Source organism: Balaenoptera borealis (genome assembly GCF_965194805.1).
Source record: "Balaenoptera borealis genome assembly, chromosome: 15".
NCBI lineage: Eukaryota > Metazoa > Chordata > Mammalia > Artiodactyla > Balaenopteridae > Balaenoptera > Balaenoptera borealis.
In genome coordinates, this window is record NC_138871.1 from 59,168,281 (window position 1) to 59,188,887 (window position 20,607).

Genomic DNA, 20,607 nt, shown 5'->3' on the forward strand with positions numbered 1-20,607 from the left:
GGCATTAATCCCATTGATGAGGACTTGGCCCTCATGATCTAATCATCTTCCAAAGGCCCCACCTCTATATACCATCATATTGAGAATTAGGTTTCAACATATGAATTTGGGAGGGACACAAATATTCAGTCTATAGTACTCCCTCATTATGGCTTGTATTTTTTCTATAAATCTAAGATTAATACCTGAGGTGTGAGCTATATTCCTTCTTCACAGAGAGAATAAAAACTAAAGGGACAAAGATAACTTGAATAAGAAACTGTTGACAAGGCCAGTGGTAGAAAATATTAAAAAATAACCAAATTATTTTATGGGCCTTGACATACTAGAATTGAAACGTTAAAAGCAGCATAAGCCTTAACAGACCATTTCTAATAGTTTCCAGGTTTCCTTTGGCTGCAGATATATGAGTATTTGTATGATGGTCACGAGCTGGACCTCATTCATTCATTTTTCTGTATGTCAATCATTCATTGTTCTTGCTGAGAAGGATATGACAGTGAATGAAAAAGACAAATAAGCCTGCATGAAGCTTACCATCTAATTGCAGGAGACAGCAAATAAGTAAAATAAGCAAGAAGTCAAATAAGGTGTCTGTACGCTGGTGAGCTAGTCATGGGGAACAACAAAGCCATGGAGGGAGACAGGAAGTGTGCATAGAGGCTGCATTGGATGGTAGCCAAAAAGACGCCATCCATAGACACGTCGATGCTGAATTTGCTTTTCTAGCCATGGAGTGGTTTGTGCTGGTTCATTCACACATTTTTGTAACTTTCAGGGACCCAGGTAAACATTTTATGGCCAGTCTATGGCAATGGAAAAGGGTGGTTTTAAACGGCAAGAGTGATTATGCTGCAAACAAAGTTGTGTATTTGCTCCTGGTTAGAATAGGTATACAGAGAAACAACTCTAAAGATGCTAAGACTTTCTTACTTTAAAGGGGAAGATTTTGGTTGGCCAGCACTTTCTTATATTGAATCAAATCCTCTCGAAATCTCATGAGGTCAGTATTATGATCATCCTGACCTTCTGCAGGAAGAATCTGAGCCTCAGCAAGGCAACTTGCCTTTGGAAGGTAGCCCAGAGCCCTGATCTACCAAATACTAGCCCAATGTGCTGTCCACTGCCCTTAAGAGAGAGAAATTTCCAAGTGAGGAAAATTGATCCTCCCGTCTGGCTCATGGAGTGACGCTGGCCTTGTCACCTCTCCTGGTGCCATGGTTTCAGCACTTACATGATGGGAATAACTCCCACTCAGATCCTTTGAAGAACTGTTAATGAACGAAATGCCAAACCTCTCAAAGGTTCTTATTTATCGTGCAATATATTCTGTTTTATGTTTCTAAGTGACTGCTTGGGAACAAGACAAAATTCCTCAGAAATTTACAGGCTGCTGGGTAAAACTGATCTTCTTTACAATTTTGAGACAAAATATCAGAAAAGCTAACCCATAGCTTATAGCCATTAAATTACATGAAGGGCAGTTAGGAAGCTCAGTTGTTGTCATTATGATTAAATTTAAGTCTCTAAAGAATGTTAGTATTCTTGGGTTGTTAAATAGACAATATAGTTTGTAAAGCAGTATTTCTTGAAAACAGACTTTCATTAGATTTTAAGATTTCATGGCTAAATAGTTGAGAATCAGAAAGAGTTGCCTTATTAAAAATGTTAAATTGCTTTTAAATGGCTCTACTGAGAGGCTTTTTCCTGTGCAATTTTCTGTGCAAAATTGAGACGATCTATCTTGCTAAACAAAAGTAATACTTTTATAAATAGGATTTTGCTTCTCTTTCCCACTGATTATATTTAAGCTAATTTCAGGGTAACCCCCTGGCTGTCTTTTGGTTCTCCTGTCTTCTCTGAATTTCATAGCTCAGTCCCTGGGCCTCCTATGACCATAATGTTTCTGTAAACCAAGTTCTTATAGTTCAATATTTGAAGAGTTAAAGGATTTATGAGACTCAAGGGATTAGGAAGGGATTATATAGTCGTGTCCTGGCAGTTCTCCTTCTATCTTTCCCTGGGTAGAATACCAGGAGCGGTAGCCTGCAACAGTGAAATGCCTGTCAGAAATTTACAAGGCAAGTCTAGTACCATCAGGTGCTTTAAGATGTGCCAGCCACTGTATTTCCGAGGGAAGCCAGCACTCACTGTGTGTCTGGTTTGAATTTCCCCCAGTGCCGCCATCTTTGTAGTGTCTCGGCTAGGGCAGAATGGAGGGTTGGCTTTAAGAAATTGTGGACCAGCTGGGCTACGAGGGAGAAACAGATGTTTCAGGGAAGAGGGCAAAGGTTAGCTGGGTAAAGAGAACCAGGATGCCAGTGCCAGTTCCACAGCCAGCACATTGGTGTTCTTCCCAGCAGCCTTGGGCGGTGGTGAGGTGAAGGACAGAGCGATGGCAAGCCTGGCTTTGGAGTAAGATGTGGATTTGTGTCCCAGACCTCCAAAAACTCCCTGGGTGACTCTAGGCAGATTACTTCCCCTCTAAATCTCAGTCCCCTCGTGTGTAAAGTGGAGAAAACTGTTCCTCACTCATGGAGTTGCTATAAGGATTGATCAAGGCAACACGTATTTTCACAAGGACTGTCTGTGCATTGGGATAGCACAGTTGGTTATTTGAGAGGCAAACTTCTTGAATATTCTACGATAAAATCTAACCAAATTTTGTGGAAAGGCAGTCAATTCAGTTTAATTACTAAAAAGGCTAAGTGATTAAAAACACTGGTTGACCTGTTTGTTTTGTAGTATTACACATGCCATTTGATAGATAAGGAAACTGAGATTCAGAAGAACAATGTGACTTGCTCAAGATGCCAAAGCTGGTAAATGTCAACACAGGGGTACATATCAGCCTGGGATTCTCTTCTGTGTGAAAAGTGCACTCACTCGCTGTGCCTGAGTCCTGAGTACACACACACATGGAACACCTGTATACATACATACGCAGATGCACACAGACATGTATGTGTGTGTGCAAACACATGAACACACAGAGACACACATACATAAACATATGTGTGCATACATGCAGATACACAAAACACAGGCACAGAGACAGGCGCCTTATATGGCCTGTATCTTTATTCATTTGCATAACTGAGCTGCAGATTGAACTATGAAGGGTTTTTTTTCCCCTTAATATTTGTTAAATCTCCTTAAGCCCAGCTCATGTTTCCTTCAGGGAAGGTGCCAGTCAATTCTCTAAAGAACAGAGGGAAGTGTTTGTTTCCCTAGGTGCATCTATAGTCTTCTCCTGCCTAGTAATTGGTGACATTCTTTCAAGAACACCATCACACTGCCCTCTCTTTTACCTGATCATTTTAAGTCTCCCGCATTAAGGCTTTTTCTCAAATTCTTTTACTTTTGACATCAATTTTGCATATCTGATATAGTATCTGTTGGACTTCTCATAATGAAGGAACACTCAAAAGTGGCCAAAAAAAAAACCTTTTTGTAGTCTTGATTCTGTCTCTTGTCAACTGCATAACTTGACAAAGTATTTAATCTTTTCGAATTTGAGTGTCACCATCAGTAAAATGAGAGGGTTGGACTAGGCGAGTTCTAAGAAACCAGCCAGTATAGAACTTTGGGAGCTCTGTGGATGTCTGCTGTAGTTGTACAGCAGCCCCAATGGCATCATGTTTCATGGACCACCTGATTCTGAGCAATGGAAAAAAAAAAATACACTCTGCCCACCTTCCTGGCTTGCTTATATTAAATATTCAGCACAATAGCAGCATGCAATTCACATCTATTCTCCTAGAAGGAAAGGGATGAGAAGATAGTCTTCCATTGTAAAAAAAAACGGAGTGAGAGGATGATTCGATTGTTTCTAATTTTCTTCCTGCTTGGTAATTGGAGCCCAGAAATCCCTGTGGAATCCTTGACAGAAGAAGGGCAGACATTCAACAGGAGGCCAGGATCTTAGACGTGACTGGCCTGTCCACCCTCACTACACTTCACAATAGATTAAGATCAGAGACACCAACACCAGCTAAATAAACAGGTGGAGTGGGTGTGGTCTCCTGAGTCTACCATTGCAGTACAGAGACTAGCTCAGTTTGGGGGATGCTTCTGTCATCGGTCTTTCACCCATGCATGTTATGTAGAGTAATAAGTGCTCTCAGATAAACTGAATTATTTAATAGCAAAAACTGTCACCTCAGTGGTGCCCCTGAACAATAATTCACTTGACAATCCTGTCAACCCGAAGACTGATCCACTGCCTAAGTCCTAAATAATAAATCATAAAAATGGTACCTCAAATGAGTTTCAAGGGGTTGCCGTGCCATCTGGTCTAAGCAGGAATCTTTCCAGGATCTATTATCGAACATCATTACTATGGAGACACTCTCATTACTTAATGTGTAAACCCCTGGGTCATATGAAAATCCCATTTAAGCAGTTGAAAAAAAATAATCCTGCTAGGTCAGGTTTGACACAGCCTTCGTGTGACTTTGAGAAAATCAGAAAAACAAAGAGGGAAGAGGGTGTTAGGGATTGGGAGTTTTGATTTTGTCCTGTTTCTTGTGTGACTATGAAGATTCTTAATTATCCTTTATGTAAAAATAGAAATTGACTGAGGTTCATGAAGAAAGATGAGGTTTCATGAGAAATGGCAAGTACAGTTACCTTTAAGGAAGTTGGTCAAAAACCTATGTATAAAATTTCGGCCCGGGGCTTCCCTGGTGGCGCAGTGGTTGAGAATCTGCCTGCCAGTGCAGGGGACACGGGTTCGAGCCCTGGTCCGGGAAGATCCCACATGCCGCGGAGCAGCTGGGCCCGTGAGCCACAATTACTGAGCCTGCGCGTCTGGAGCCTGTGCTCCGCAACAAGAGAGGCGATAGTGAGAGGCCTGTGCACCGCGATGAAGAGTGGCCCCTGCTCGCCACAACTGGAGAAAGCCCTCGCACAGAAACGAAGACCCAACACAGCCAAAAATAAATAAATAAATAAAATTTTAAAATAATCTGTTTAAAAAAAAAAAAAGCAAAACATTTAAAAAAAAATTTCGGCCCACTTTCTGCTTAAATAATGTTACCATTTATTGCTTGTCTACTATGTCAATGAAAATAATCAATAAACAATCTATAATAAGAAGAGAAAAGAGTTTTATCTGAGCCGAACTGAAGACTATAGCCTGCAAGACAGCTTCCCAGATTACTCTGAGAAACTGCTCCTGAGAAGCATGTTTTTCAGCACAGTTTTATATCTCGTCAGAACAAAGAACATTATACAAGTCAGGGATACATTTCTTCAAGGTTTCAAGAAAAAAAGAAAAAAAAAACAGACCAGCATGTACACAGCAAGTCCATATGGCCTTGGCACCTGGGAAGAGAGTCTTATCATCCAAGGAGGACCAGCATTGGAGTTCCAGGAAGGGAGGCATTTAAGTTTTATTTTTAACATGGACATTCTTTACTTCTGGTCAATGTGCCCTTTTCTTTAATAATTAAATCAGATATACAGTGTTTGTTTGATGGGCCACAAACAGGTTAGGGCATTGGAATGGATGACCTCTGTTTTGGGAACATGGAAATACTAAAGGGTCCTCTGAAGGACCTTTCATTTTCAGCAATAAATGTCAACTTACTCTCAATGGCACTGCTATTTGAAATTTAGAGCTCTGGCTTTAATCAAATGAAATATCTGCCTTAGAGTGCATGTTAGATAAACTGGGTAATTACACCAACTTGGCCAAAGCTCATTTAAGAGAACTAATGCTTAAGACACACTGTCTAATGGTCACGTTAAATTCAGTAGCTGCTCTTCCTTGCTTTGAATTAGATATCAGGAAAGTAAAGCTTCTTTAACTTTTTATCAGAGCCCCTATCAAAACTGCTCTCACTGGATTATAAATTAATCATAATTTTAATTTTTACCTTTAAAGTATAATATTTGAAAAGTATTTTTATCTTTCCTTAGAGTTAGAGTTATTATTCAAGATGTCACTTACTATATTTAAAGAAAACATGATAAATTCTTACTTTAGGTTTTGTTTTTTTTCAGCAAATTAATTTTTTTTCAGTGTTTTCTTATTTGCTTTGACCATCAGAAAGCTTAGTCAATTTTTTTTGTCCAAGTATTCAATGTTCACTCAACTTACATGTCTGAAAGTATCCTTTATTTCTGCCTTCTTCAGATATTTTTTGGTCCTGTTTTATCTTAAAATAGTTTAACTTTATTAATAGGTACAGATCTGCTCAAGTCCTCTTGGAAGTAGAAAGAGTCTAAATTAAAATACTTCTTTTTTTTTTTAACTTTGGGTTTGTTTGTTTGTTTATTTATTTATTTATTTATTTATTTATTTATTTATTTATTTATGGCTGTGTTGGGTCTTCGTTTCTGTGCGAGGGCTTTCTCTAGTTGCGGCAAGTGGGGGCTACTCTTCATCACGGTGCGCGGGCCTCTCATTATCGCGGCCTCTCTTGTTGCGGAGCACAGGCTCCAGACGCGCAGGCTCAGTAATTATGGCTCACAGGCCTAGCTACTCCGCGGCATGCGGGATCCTCCCAGACCAGGGCTCGAACCCCTGTCCCCTGCATTGGCAGGCAGATTCTCAACCACTGCTCCACCAGGGAAGCCCTAAAATACTTTTTTTAACAACAGCAAATCTGTTCTATTTACCACTATTTCGCTAGTACCCAGGACAATGTTTGACAGTGATAAGAATTTGTTGAATAAAGAGTGAATGAATTTAGGTGGGAATCAATGTTTTCCAATCTACATGTAACTGGATTAAAAGCCTGTTTTCCCTATATCATACTGCCATGTCTGATCTAGAAAAAATCTATATAAACACATACATACCCTCATCCACACATATGCCATGTTTCAAAGCGTTTCAGACACATTTATTTCGTATATAATATACACAGAACGTACAGATATACAAATGCATGTAATTGTACCCATATAATACATTTATTTTTGCATATGCAAATTGGATATGCAAATCTATATTTAAAATTGCATTTTCTGTCAATTTCCTTAGTGGAATTTTAGTGTTTTTTGGCTGGTTATTATGATCCAAAATGAGAAAGAGGAAAAGCAGAGGGCATGAGTAACAAAGAGGATGACGGTAAGTTCCATAAAGAAACTATTTATGGCAGATATTCTAGGACCATATTGGTAGGTAGATAAAGCAAATCTAGGATATCTATCAACTTTAAAATGTCAGTGGTAGCAAAATAAAATGTTGAATCAGGTAGCTTCAACTCTTAGTTTCAGAAAGAGGCAGGCCAGCCACACGGCGGTGAGAGAACAAGAAGGCGGGAGAAGCAAGCAATTATTTTCTGGCCCCTGGATATGCTTTAGCTAATATTTCTGAAAAGAATACTGGCTTGTTGGGCTGTTTTTCTCTTAAATTGCTTACTACAAAATCTTGAGGAAAACACTGTACCAAAGGCTTGGGAATGATTCAGCGTTCTTATTTGTAAGCCTGGAGTCACGTCTCTAATGCGGTTTAGAGGAGAGGCAGCAGCTCAGCTCTGCAAACAATGCGCCATCACTGGATCCAGTAGCTCTTTTGTTGGCTTCGGCTGCTGCGATGTGAATACAGTTTTAGTTGTTGCTTCCAAATCAGTGCACGAGGTATTGAGGGGGGGTTTCATCCCAAGGCGGGAGCCATTGTACACTGTTTCCAGTGGGGGAAACATTTCAGCATAATCCAGCGAGGTGGAAGGAGGAGAAAACATAACCAATCCCCCCCCAAAACACACACACACACACACACACACACACACACACACACACACACAGGCGGAGGAGCCTTGTGAAAGTGCCTTGCAGCATTAATTCTTGCTGTTAACAGCCTGCTGTCTTGATAAAAACCTTGTCATTCTGACTCCTGCAGTGAAAAGCCACTTGCATGAACCAACAGGCTTTGACACCACCCAACAGCCCTTGCCTCTCTCCTGCCTTGCCTGTGCCTGTTCACATCTGGCTGGGTGTTGTCTCTTATGTCCTGAGAAAGCATCTTAGACCAGAATCCTGGTGCAGACCTGAAAAGGAGCTTACTGATTAGCTAGTCCAACCTTGCTTTTTTTAATAAATAAGAAGCTGAGACCAGAGAGGGAAAGAATTCCCTCCAAGGTCACACAGAGGCTGTTTCAGAATCCAGGGTACTTGCTACACCACACAGCACCGCTCTCATTCTTCTTTCCAAGTTGGCATTTATGGAACCAGCACCTTTGCCCTTATTCCATGCCTGTCCCCTGATGTCACCTAAGGACCTCTGGGTTTCTTGATAACGTGATGCTTCAGGATTAAGTGAAGCAAAGACCACAACTTTCTTGGGCCAACAGTTTAGCAGCATTCAAAGAAGTATGAAATTAGAACACTCCCTAACACCATACACAAAAATAAACTCAAACTGGATTAAAGACCTAAATGTAAGGCCAGACACTATCAAACTCTTAGAGGAAAGCATAGGCAGAACACTCTATGACATAAATCACAGCAAGATCCTTTTTGACCCAGCTCCTAGAGAAATGGAAATAAAAACAAAAATAAACAAATGGGACCTAATGAAACTTCAAAGCTTTTGCACAGCTAAGGAAACCATAAACAAGACCAAAAGACAACCCTCACAATGGGAGAAAATATTTGCAAATGAAACAACTGACAAAGGATTAATCTCCAAAATTTATAAGCAGCTCATGCAGCTCAATAACAAAAAAACAAACAACCCAATCCAAAAATGGGCAGAAGACCTAAATAGACATTTCTCCAAAGAAGATATACAGATTGCCAACAAACACATGAAAGAATGCTCAACATCATTAATCATCAGAGAAATGCAAATCAAAACTACAATGAGATATCATCTCACACCGGTCAGAATGGCCATCATCAAAAAATCTAGAAACAATAAATGCTGGAGAGGGTGTGGAGAAAAGGGAACACTCTTGCACTGTTGATGGGAATGTAAATTGATACAGCCACTATGGAGAACAGTATGGAGGTTGCTTAAAAACCTAAAAATAGAACTACCATACGACCCAGCAATCCCACTACTGGGCGTATACCCTGAGAAAACCATAATTCAAAAAGAGTCATGTACCAAAATGTTCATTGCAGCTCTGTTTACAATAGCCAGGACATGGAAGCAACCTAAGTGTCCATCATCGGATGAATGGATAAAGAAGATGTGGCACATATATACAATGGAATATTACTCAGCCATAAAAAGAAACGAAATGGAGTTATTTGTAGTGAGGTGGATGGAGTTAGAGTCTGTCATACAGAGTGAAGTAAGTCAGAAAGAGAAAAACAAATACAGTATGCTAACACATATATACGGAATCTAAGGGAAAAAAAAAAAGTCATGAAGAACCTAGTGGTAAGACGGGATTAAAGACACAGACCTACTAGAGAATGGACTTGAGCATATGGAGAGGGGGGAAGGGTAAGCTGTGACAAAGTGGGAGAGTGGCATGGACACATATACACTACCAAACGTAAAATAGATAGCTAGTGGGAAGCAGCCGCATAGCACAGGGAGATAAGCTCGGTGCTTTTTGACCACCTAGAGGGGTGGGAGAAGGGGGGTGGGAGAGGGAGGGTGGGAGGGAGGGAGATGCAAGAGGGAAGAGATATGGGAACATATGTATATGTATAACTGATTCACTTTGTTATAAAGCAGAAACTAACACACCATTGTAAAGCAATTATACTCCAATAAAGATGTTAAAAAAAAACAAAAACAAAGAAGTGAATGGCCCTGCTCTTGATGAATAGTTGTTTTGTGTTTACACCAGCCTCACACGGCAACCCTGTGCAGTAGGTATTCATGAACCTGTTTACTAGATGGGGAAACAGAAGTTGGGATTCACACTTGGACCCATAGGTTCTGGTTCCAAGGTTGGTACTCTTTCCATCTTGTCACACTTGTGCATCCCAGAATCTAATGCCCGTAGGCCACAAGCTTATTACTTTTATTCCTCGTACTTTGCTCTTGCGTCAGGGCTTGTGCGTTAGTTTTTTCCCCTGCATGGAAGACTTTCCCTCCATGTCTGGATGTTCTCAGCATTAAGGTCTCAGCTCATGGGTCACCACCGCAGAGGAGCTTCTGTACAACCCAGTTACTCTTTATTAAACTATCTGACTTCAGTGTCTTCAGAGCCCAGATCTGATGAAAAATGATGTTTGTTCATTCGTTTTACTTGATTACTATCAATCTCTCCTTACCAGAATGGACATTTTATGGGGTCTTATTTGTCTGCATTTTCAATGCCTAGAACTGTACCTGACACGTAAATGATGAATAAATATTCACTGCAGATACGAATGGTACAAATAAAGTTACTCTTTTAACCACTGCATTCCCTTTGAAGAAGAGGTTTATTGGTTATTTTACTAGGGATATTGGTTCAGGTTAGAGGTTCAGCCTAGGCTTATGGTACAAAACAGTGACCTGAAATACTTTTAGAGATCAGACCTATAGACGTAACAGCATTTTCTCCATGCCTTAACCAAATAAGGAAACTAGGCCACAGACATTGATAATGAGAGGGGAAGGGATATTTTAAAGATGCTTTATATTAAAGAAAAGCATCAAACAGCTCCATTACAGGATTTTTTTTTTTATGAGAGATGAAAAAATCCACTGACGAACAGACAAATCTGATTGTCAACACCCACCTTAGGCAGCCTACCCTTTAAAGGAAGTGTTCACGTGCAGTCAGGGAACAGGACGCTCCATCTGAATTCCACTAAGGAGCTAATCCTCTTGTCCAAAACCGATTTCACTACATATAAGATTCTCACTTCTCTTTAAAAAAGTCTCATTTATCTTTTCGACAGCACCAAAGAGAAATTTAGCTGAGGCTAGCCTTTGTTTCCAGGAGATGAATCTGTGAGTTGCCCAAGAACATGGAAATCATCAAAGCCTCTTTGCTGTCAGTGCAGAGCCCTGTTTACTGGCATCTCAATGAAAATCACAACAGAGAGAAGGGAGCAGGGACGAGCAGATGAGGGGCACCCTGAATGATTGCAGTCACTTTGTATTGTGCAAACTGAGGCCATGATGAGATTTCTAGATACCCCACTTTCATCACCACTTTGCCGGCAGATCAACTCACAAACCCCAGGATCAGAAGAAAGTCCCTTCAAGTGGTCCTGAGACCAGGAAAGCAATCACAAAGCAGGGGAGTTGTCTTTGCCCAAGAGCTATCTAGAGTCCATTCCATTCTCTATGCAGAGAGATTGATGTTTGCCACAGTATGAAGAAAATCCCACTTCCCTCCAGGGGTGATATAAACCACTAGTAGAGGATTTTCCCAAAGAGTAAAAGAAAACCAGACTCTTTAGGAAGAAGAAAGGAAGTAGGACCATCCATTCATTCCCTGAAAGAGCATTCAATATTTTATACATGGTAGCATATGCAGGGGTTTATTTTAAGGAGGTAGGTTATTTCCTAATTACACTTTTCATAGAGTAATGCCAGATGAGCTTAGATTTTTATCAGATTGGATTGTTGCTGGACAAACCACAGAGATTTTTTTTCTCTGGGAAAAATGGGTCAAGTAATTGCAGTAAAGTGATGGAAAGAGTATAAATCTCATCAGCAAGTCACTTAAACTGTGAGCCTTCATTTCTTCATCTTTAAAATGGAGAAAATAATACCTGCATTACCAGGTTGCTGGGAGATTGAGTGGAATGTGGGTATTGACCCATATGCGGGAAGGTAGGCACTTAGTAAGTGAATCTGAATTTATAGTTTAATCACAGCAGCATCTTAAGAGAATCTAGATCGTCTTTGTGCTCCTCTGCATGTGGGGCGACCTTTGATACACATCTACCCTTTATATAAATGTCAACATTTTCCTAGGACATAATGTTGATTTTTGTTGTTGTTGACAATTACAGGGTTATTGCTGCCCAAACAGTTCCTCCAACGCGCAGCTTCCCACACTCCAGGAGGCTAATTCAGACACAGCTGCTGGTATTTACAAAGAGTTATCAGAGCCCTCGGTCCAGTCTTGGAATCTAGTGTGCCCACATACTACCCACTTTATCTAAACTAGCAGGAGGCATCTACACTTGCTGAGTATCACTTCTACTTTTTGGAGGTTTATTTCTTAGGTGCTCCAGTCTGCAGGCAAGATGCTTCTCTATTGCAAGAGCCTGAAATTCTGTTAATCCTACAATCAGTAAAGGGTAAGAGGACACTCTGAATTTCAAGACTCAACCTGACTTGGAGTGATTTTGCAAAAATAAAGCTTGGGGCAAAAACCACATGTGACTAATTATGTCAGCCCACAGTCATTTAGGAGCCCTCAGCTCACATAGAGGAATTCTTTAAAAAGAAAGAGGCTAAGCAATCGAGTTTCAGCTTTAAACGGATTCATTTGGCTAATAATCAAACTTGCATGGAGCTAGAACTCCTTAGTGGATCCGTTTTTCATTTTGACAGTGGCCACATTTGCTGAGAAATATTTCTGTCACGTTAGATATTTCTTGTGCTGTGTTAACCATCCTAACAAGGTCCATAATGACCTAGACTATTAAGCATTCTGTTCTTTGTGGAAAATTTCACCCAGGGGTTCGTTTGTTTCCAACAGGGTTGAAAGTTATGCGCAGAGAGTGAGCTGCCTTCAAGTGTCCCTTTCAGGATTGTCACACATCACCTGTCCCTAGCCGCCCAAGTATGGGCTGAAACTAGCGCAGGTCCTGTGGGGCAGAATGGCCCATAGCTATCTCTGGCTTGGAAGTAGATGGTGGGGATGATTAACAGGGCCTATATAGGTGTTCTCTCCATCTAAGAACAGGCCAGAAGTTCAAGTCACAAAGCTGCAGCAGTCTTGAACTCATATTTCTTACAACATGATGTTGATATCCAATGCATCTCTCCAAGGAAATAGAATGAAAACTAGAGATCAGTCAAGTCTCTAGAATAAAGGACATACTCCTAGCTGTGGGTGTCTAGGCACAGTGGATTTTAGGCGTGGGGTCTCCACACTAATTCTGATCCCCACGACTTAGTAAAGACGGGCCTCTTGATATATGACCAGGCTTGCTCTCAGGCCTTTGGCTGCAGGGGATGAGGGCAGTGAGACTAGAGACCATCAGAAGGGCCCACAGCCCGCCACCCCCAAGGACAACTAGCCACACCAAGAGACTTTGTCATAATCCAAATACATTTTAAAGAAGGCTTCAAGAATGACACTTCTTAGAAAGAGCTGGTATGCTATCAAGGTTCGAGTTTTCTCATGACAACTAAAACTCAGTCCAGTTTTACATGAACTGAAAACACAGTTAAGTAATCACTTCTTTTAATCACTTCCTATAAGGACAGGTGAAAGATTGTACAATTGTGTCCCCCAAAATCAATTACGCTAGTGTGGAAAATGGAAGACATGACCTAGAAATGGCTTTGGAACAGTGGATTGTTGGTGTTGGTTTACTTGTATGACAATATGTGATGTCAGTCCAACGTGTTCATTAACAAAAGTGCCCAGAATGAGGATGGCGAAAGACCTTCCCCGATGCAGGCAAATAAGCGCCTCTTGGAGTTGCATTCAGCTCCACGCACTGCATTCTGAAAAAGAAGGCTGTATACATGTCAGTCCCAAACTCCCAATCTATCCCTTCCCCCTACCCTTCCATGTACACGCTGCTCTATTTAAAATAGGTAACCAACAAGGACCTACTGCATAACACAGGGAACACTGCTCAGTATTCTGTAATAACCTAAATGGGAAAAGAATTTGAAAAAGAATAGATACATGTATGTGTATAACTGAATCACTTTGCTGTACACCTGGAACTCACACAACATTGTTAATCAACTATACTCCAATAGAAAATAAAAAGTAAAAAAAGAAGAAGAAGAAGACTGCTCAGAGGAGCATGGCCAGACTGAACTTGGAGCGAGGACTGAGGGTGAAATGAGAGGAGCCAGCTTCAAGTACCTGAAGGAATGTCATGTGGAACACAATTAAACTTACTCCACGTGGCTTAAGGAATGGGACCTGGACAAATGAATGGACCTACCAGCCCAAGCTGACAGCCAGAGCTGTTAAAATGTGCATTGTGAGACTATGAACTGCCTAATAGCTGAGACTCTCAAGTGTGGCATGGGTGACTATTTGGCAAAGAGATTTTAAAGAAATTCACATTAAACAGGGAGCTGACATTGGCAAGCTCCGAAACCCTTCCAGTGCTTTAAGTTCAGGTATTTTTCTAATCCCCACACGTTTCATTTGATAGAAGCAAATGTCTGTATTCTTTCCCTGTGCTTTGGCAACTCATAGATCTAGAAATTTGAGTGAATTGTGTTTTGAGATCTCTGTTGATAAGGAATTATCTTGCAATATACTTGGAAGAAAAGTTGCTGACATCTTCTACTTTGCATCAGAGAATAAGTATTTGGCCAAAAAGTTTGCTCGGGTTTTTCTGTAAGGTGAACAAAAATTCATCAGTTGAATCAGTTCTCAGTTTGTTCTCTTAAAATTAGAAGGGGTAAATTAGCTAATTGCTAAAGTTTCTTTCCTTTAAAATATTTAGTAATTTTGTAAGAACCTTTGAATAAGAGAAATGGAAATATACAACAGAAGAGTAGAACTTGATTTATAATTATTGTATAGCGGGTTGCAAAAAAAAAAAATAGTGATAGCTATGGAAGAGAAAGCCCATTCAGTAACAAATTAGCTTGTTAATCTGTTTGAAGAGAACAAATCTTTGTGCTCAGAAACTAAAGAGACACAAAATCAAATCAACCACATGGGAAAAAAGGAATAAAATTTCAGAAAGAAATTATGCCCAAAACAATGTCTACAGAATGAAGAAAACCACTGTAGTGATCTACCTTCATGGTTATTGATTTGTATATTACATGAGGCTGCTGAGTAACGCTTACTGGGCTTAGAAGATCACATGGAAGGCAGTGTGGTTGCCCACAAATATCATTCTAAATCCATTGCGTCATACTCCCGGAAAGCATTGTGATCATTCTCATTATTCTCATAGTTGGAGGATAGTCTTGCAAAATAAAAATGGACTAATTATAAATAAATGAATATCTAGAAGGAATTGATAGTCAGTTTCTCAGATTAACAAGATTCTCTAAACTGCTTTCCATTACAGAGTTGTGATAATTTAGGCCAGTTTCCCAAATTCTAGAGTGAAGAGCTAGATGCAAACCAGGATGTTTGATTCAAATGGTTGGCCTTTGACGACTGGAAATGAAAATAACTTGCCACACTCTAGAGATTCAAAATCAGCCATAACCATGATGCTCTCCCTTACGGTATTGTCTTGTCTCCTGGGTTTAGGTGGTCCCCAGGAGCTCGAGAAAGAGCATATGGGTGACTGCCAAAAACATATCATATCTAGAAAATAAATTAGAATACAAACATTACTGATGATGCAACATCATTTCTACAGTCCTACAAGAAGGCAACATTGCATTTCTATAGCATGGGGCATCAGAAGAATTCTCAGGTTCAAACTTTGAATCAGTGTGTGACGATCGATGCTGTAGTCCTCCACTTGCTTCAGCAAGACATCATGGGAAGTAAAATGTTCGCTGGGCTGTTAGATCAAATCCCAACTCAGCCACTTACTGACTGTGTCATTATTTTAGAAAGTCACTTAACATCTGTGAACTTCATCTGTACGATGGGATTAATGATGCGGTTATTGTAGGGACTAAATAAGATCAGGTATGTGAAAAAAGTTAGCTCAGTGTCTGACATTTAGTAGACACCCCATCATGTTCTCTCCCTCTGTTCCTTTCTTCCTTTTTTCTTCTTAAAACCAAGCAGCTCAGGGAAGCTGTAGTGATAACGGCTCATTCAAACAGAATATAGATTCTGTGCAATCAAGATACTCAGATCATATTGATTTACTGCCTTTCTTCTGACAAATAACAATGACGGAATATGGCACATCTGTCTGTAAAGGGGTTCGCAGTTTTACAAAGGAGTTGGACATTTCCTCTACTGGTCCTCACAATAGCTCTGTGATGTGGGATTTAGGAAACTCTTCTGATGAGGAATTGAGGCCCAGGAAGGTCAAGTGTCTTGCTCCCAAACAAGCTATCAGAACCAGAAATTGACTTAAGTCGTCAGACCCAAATGTCCATTACACCCCAGCAGGCTCTATTTCTAGCTCTTAAAGTTCTCCCTGAGGCCAAACCCTGAGCATCTCATAGAAGAATACAAATTAACACCTGGTTTACTTTAGCTGCTGTGTACTCTGCAGGTGCCAAGCCCAGGGATTGCCTTTCTTGATCAATTAATTGTGCTGACAATGCCCTTGTTCTCATGCTCCAGAGCAGGGCCAGGGCAAGTACTATTATATCAGTAGTTGAAGGGAGGCTCTGTCCACTCTCTGTGGTTTTAATGATTAGACTACTTCTGTAGTTATATTTAGGAAGTCCAGTATGAATCAAAGAAACCATTTTAAAAGCCATGGAAGGGATTAATCAAACACAGCTTGTTTGTTATCTTCCCATTAGTGAAATCCATAAAGCTGAAAGGAAGGATTCTGGGATAAGAGGATCCTTTGTTTGGGATCCTATAAAAGGAAACCCACCAACCTGCCTGTTTCTTTGCTAATACAGAAGAGAGACTTGAAAGAATTACATAGCGTCCAGTAACCCTGAGCTGGCAAACATACCAGCAAATTACTGTCATCTCTACCATCACATAAAAGATGCTCCAGGTGTGTGGGTGTGTGTGTGTGGGTGTGTGTGTGGGTGTGTGTGTGTGTGTTTTAATGCTCCACTCCTCTTTGCAAGGAGCACACTTTTAAGTATAGTCCAGATGCTGATGAATGAACATAATATTTCTTTGTCCATCTCCAAGACAAGGTAATTGTGCATCATATGTGGCAGTCAGGGGTCATTTTTAATATTTAAATAACATCTGAGTGGGAGATTAAAATTTATAAAGAGCAGTGAGATCCCAGGAAAAAGATGGGAAGCCACTTCTACTTTCAAATTCAATAAAACAGATGGGCCTCCCGGTCCAGACTTAAGCATTAAGATGTTTAATATTCCTTATAATGTTGGAAGCCTACAGAAGGAAATTCTCCCTCTCTCTCTCTCTCTCTCTTGCATGCACACACACACACACACACACACACACACACATTTTGCATTGTACACTTACAAGTCATAAAGTTAATTCCAGAGGGCAATATTAGATTTTGTTTTTAAAAGCCTAGAATATCACCTTAGGACCCAGCATCTTGACTAAGTAATTAAATAATGATGGGGAAACACAGTAACAATCCTAAGTGGAGGAAAATAACTACCATGATAATCATTACCTTGAAATATCCTCAGACACTTTGCAGAGATGATCTAATTATTCCCCTGCACATCCCTCATGGGAAAGGTGTTATTATTTCCATCTTGAAGACAAATACAACATCTACTCTCAATTTGTAAGTGTCATTTCTTCTCAGAAGCTTCGTTATTTGTTTTCTTGTTCGTCTCCACAGTATGAGACTTAGACACCCCAAATTAAGTAATTTTCTAGAGTTAGAGGCAGAATAATCTGTGTTTCTATGAATGATTGATTAAACTCTATAGTGTTTTCCAAACTGTTTTAATCATACCCCCTATGAAATTATAAAATACTTACAAATATAGATATTTTGAAGGATCAGATACAAAATAAATATAACTAGAAAGTCTAGTGCTTTTTCTGAGCTTTCCTGGGGTACATGCAGTTCCCCCCTTTGGATTGGGAAATAGGGAGAAAAGGAGGTAGAGAAATAATTAGCATGGTCCTCTTCTTCCTCCCCCCCTCAAATAAGGACTGACAATTGCAGCTCTCACAGTGAGTTCCACCTGGAGCTCAAGTGGAGGGTAAAAGGGAAATGGGAAGAAAGGTGAAAGAAGTGAAACTGAGAGTCAAATCCATTTCACCTGCCTTCACTAATCAAGGCCATTTTGAGACTTGCAGGTCCTCCAAGTAGCTTAAACAATAAGAGGTTGGCCCAAGTTGTTTTAGGAACTTGGAGTCAGCTGTGTCTGGTTGGAACTGAGCTGGTTAAGGCTGGGTGGGACCGCTGACCCTCCAACTGGGCATGCGTGGGTGCCCACTCAGTGACATTTTGAACGTGCTTAGTTACGCCTGCGCAGAACCAAGATTACCGCACCTTTTTCCAATCGCCTTTCCCCATGCTCCCCACACCCCAGACCACCCTGCTTCTTTATTCGTCTTCCCATAAATACCCTGAACCCTCTGCTTTCATAGAGGGAGTTTTGAGATTTGTTCTCCTGTCTCCTCGCTTGGCTGCCTTGGGGAAAAACCCTCAGCGTTTTGGCTTGCTGTGCTTGGGGCAAAACGAACCTGGTTCAGTAACAGAAGGAAAAAAGAAGAAATGGATAAGGAAACAAGAAAGGAGTAAGTAATAGAAACACTGAGTGGCCGCTCCTATATGTCAGTGCTATGACATAGGATGCTTCCCAAGGGGCTGTACTAATTTGCTAGGGTTGCCATAACAAAATGCCCCAGACTGGGTAGCTTAAACAATAGAAATGTGTTTTCTCAGTTCTGGAGGATAAAAGTCCAAGATCATGGTTTTGGCAGGTTCGGCTTCTCCCGAGGCCTCTTTCCTTGACTTGGAGGAAGGAAGGGCCACCTTCTTGCTGTGTCCTCACGTGGTCTTTCCTCCACGTGCATGTGTCCCTGCTATCTCTCTGTGTCCCAATTCCCCCTTATAAGGACACCAGTCAGATTGGATAAGGGGCCACCCTAACAGCCCCGTTTTCATTTAAGCATCTCTTTGAAGGCCCTATCTCCAAATACAGTCACATTCTTTGACTGGGGGTCAGGCTTCAACATGTGAATTTGGAGAAGATACAATTCAGTCCATAACATGGTCTTTTACTTAAAAGCATCTTCTACTTTCAGGCACAGATGATATTAGAAATATGTAATAACCATACAGTGTGAGCACTGTAGGAAATGGTTGATGATAAACTGAGGCACACTAAAAGTTTTTAAGAGTTTATTTGAGCAAACATGGATTCACATCAGGCAGAACCAAACCGAAAGTGGTTAGGGGCACTCTGCCGATAGGAGCTGGGAACAGTCTCTTATAGAGCAGACTCAGAAGTGAAGCAAGGAAACTGAGTGGCTCTAGCTTAAGCAGTTGCCTTACTTAGGAGAGCCTAGGTGGGCTGTTTGTGAATGATGGTTCCTCGGTTTCATTTTCTCAGATACAAATGTATGTATAGGAATTGACTCTGGCTGAGGTTTCGGCTTGCTTACATTGGTTACTAAGGTGTTAGAGCCACTCCAGTCTAATGGCCTCCTTGGTCAATTACTTTAACATGGTCAACCAGGCTCTTTCACTCTAGTGAGACACACTTTTCCATCGGCTGACCTGAGTCAAGTCCTCTACCTAGTTCGTTTCCAAAGGTGATTCCATCCACCTGCTGAGGGCTGCTTCCCGAGAGCTTATTGGAGACCTTCCAGAGCGTCAAAGACGAGGCTACTTTCTCTGCAGATCCCCAAAGTTTATGTGCATAATAATTCTGACTGTGCACTCACTGAAGAGCGAACCATTGCCTCTTCCTTCGTCCTGTAAGATGACAGGTTACAAATCCAGACACTCGTGTTTTGTAAGAGGCACTTTTCCCTCAAAGCTCCTTGGATTTAAGAGGGTTTTCCCAGTTATGTGCTGCTCCAGATGGCCTCACCAAGGAGTGTCTCATGAAGAGTACGCACGTTTGCCCCATGCTGGCAATCTAACATTGCGCAGACAGCTGGGAAGTGTGACAGCCTCACCTGCTGCCAGCTGCATTGGTTGGAGGAAGTGGACCCCTGGTGACAAGGTTCGGGGAGGTGGTAGTGGTGAAACAAAGTCTCAAGGAGAAGTTCTTTCCAAAATGGCTACAAAACACGTAAATATATACTAGCCACCACTTCAAGAAGAGGTGACATTCAGTAGCTCAATTTTAAAATATGTGAATGGGGATTATATCATTGTAAATGAAGTTTCCGTTTTAGAATACTATTAATTTCCTGGCTCCTTTAAGTAGTAAGCTTTGTGAATTTACTTGGCAACATTGTTATATGTGTGTGTTGTTATATAATTAAGTAGTTACATATGTGTATTATGTAATTAAGTAGTTACATAAAGTCAGTGGAAATTCATGCATGCATGGACATGCCAGCGATTAGACCAAACACTAAGGACACAAAAATGGACAAATTCCTGCCCTTGACAGGCTCATAGTCAAATGGAGAAGGAAAGTGCACAGGCACAATCTAGAGACTGGTTCTCAAATTGAGCGTGCATGAGAATCACCTGGAAGCCTTGTTCAAACACCTCCCACCCCACCCCCACTCCCCTAGTTTCTGATGCAGCGGGGCCAGGAATTTGCATTTCTAAAAAATTCCCTTGTTTTTTTTTTTAAAGGATAAAGAGGGAGGGATTAGGATATGCCAAGCACGTTTAGTTATAAAGGACAAAAGTAGGAGAAAGTACATTACATACAGTTTTTTAAAAAATGCAAATAATTCCATTTGGCTGGGCTGAAGTTTGAGTTTGAAGCAGTTGCAGGAGGTGAAGCTGGAGGAGTGTGCAGGGCCCAGAGGCCCCTGTTAGAACATGGTCCTATACAGGATCATATGGCCA

The 20,607-nt window shown here is 40.8% G+C and overlaps 1 protein-coding gene across 12 annotated transcripts in view; it reads left to right on the top strand.

The window, feature by feature from the left end:
* The window catches only part of SLC8A1 (solute carrier family 8 member A1), a 426,970-nt gene that overhangs the window by 338,512 nt on the left and 67,851 nt on the right, over nucleotides 1-20,607 (top strand). The gene's annotated exons all lie outside the window — the stretch shown is intronic.